The sequence below is a fragment of the Myotis myotis genome, unplaced genomic scaffold (assembly GCF_014108235.1).
Source record: "Myotis myotis isolate mMyoMyo1 unplaced genomic scaffold, mMyoMyo1.p scaffold_m19_p_12, whole genome shotgun sequence".
Taxonomy (NCBI): Eukaryota; Metazoa; Chordata; class Mammalia; order Chiroptera; family Vespertilionidae; genus Myotis; species Myotis myotis.
The window spans coordinates 39,510,274-39,511,364 of NW_023416316.1; positions in this window are offsets into that span (position 1 = coordinate 39,510,274).

Here is a 1,091-nt window from a genome sequence, read left to right on the forward strand (position 1 = left end):
TGGGGTAGAAGTAGAGCAGATAAGCCAGGCATAAGGAAAACCATGAGCCAAGGAACAGAGATGTGAGGGAGCTGTTGTGTACTAGTAACTTCAACCTTCCCATCTCAGCTGGTCAATTTCTTTTTTTTCTTCATCATTTCAAATACTGATACCACCTCCTCTGAGCAATCTTCCTTAATCAGACTTACCTAATCCAGCCTGCCCAGTAATTCATTACTATGGGACCCTGTTGACTTCTTTATTGGTACTGGTATCCTATGTAATAAAGAGGTAATGAATTGACCATCACTCCAACACACAAGATGGCCAGCAGGGGAGGGCAGTTAGGGGGGGGACCAGGCCAGCAGAGGAGGTCAGTTGGGGGGACCAGGCCAGCAGAGGAGGTCAGTTGGGGGGGACCAGGCCTGCAGGGGTGGGCAGTTGGGGGGACCAGGCCTGCAGGGGAGGGCAGTTGGGGGGGACCAGGCCTATAGCAGATGGCAGTTGTGGGCAATCAGGCCAGCAGGGGAGGGCAGTTAGGGGTGAACAGGCCAGCAGGGGAGGGCAGTTGAGGGTGATAGGGCTGGCAGGGGAGCAGTTAGGTGTCGATCAGGCTGGCAGGGGAGTGGTTAGGGGGTGATTAGCCTGGCAGGCAGAAGCGGTTAGGGGCAATCAGGCAGGCAGGCAGGCAAGCGGTTGGGAGCCAGCAGTCCTAGATTGTGAGAGGGATGTCTGACTGCCCATTTAGGCCCGATCCTGGTGGGCAGTCAGACATCCCCCGAGGGGTCCCAGATTGGGGAGGGTGCAGGCTGGGCTGAGGGACAACCCCTGCCCCCTGTGCATGAATTTCATGCACTGGGCCTCTAGTTTATTATAAGCTTCAATTATGTTAGTGTTTGTGTTCAGTTATTTGCTTCTCTTCTCCCTCACTATTAGACACATTATCATCGCATGTTTTGGCTCTAATCTAAGCATTCTTCCTGTAGAAAATATTCAATAAATATCAAATGAATGAGCTAAACAATGAATAAGCAAATGGATAAAATATACTCTTGATCAATGCTGTGTTTGTACTAAATTTTTTCATTAATGTTCAGGGATTTTTAATTATA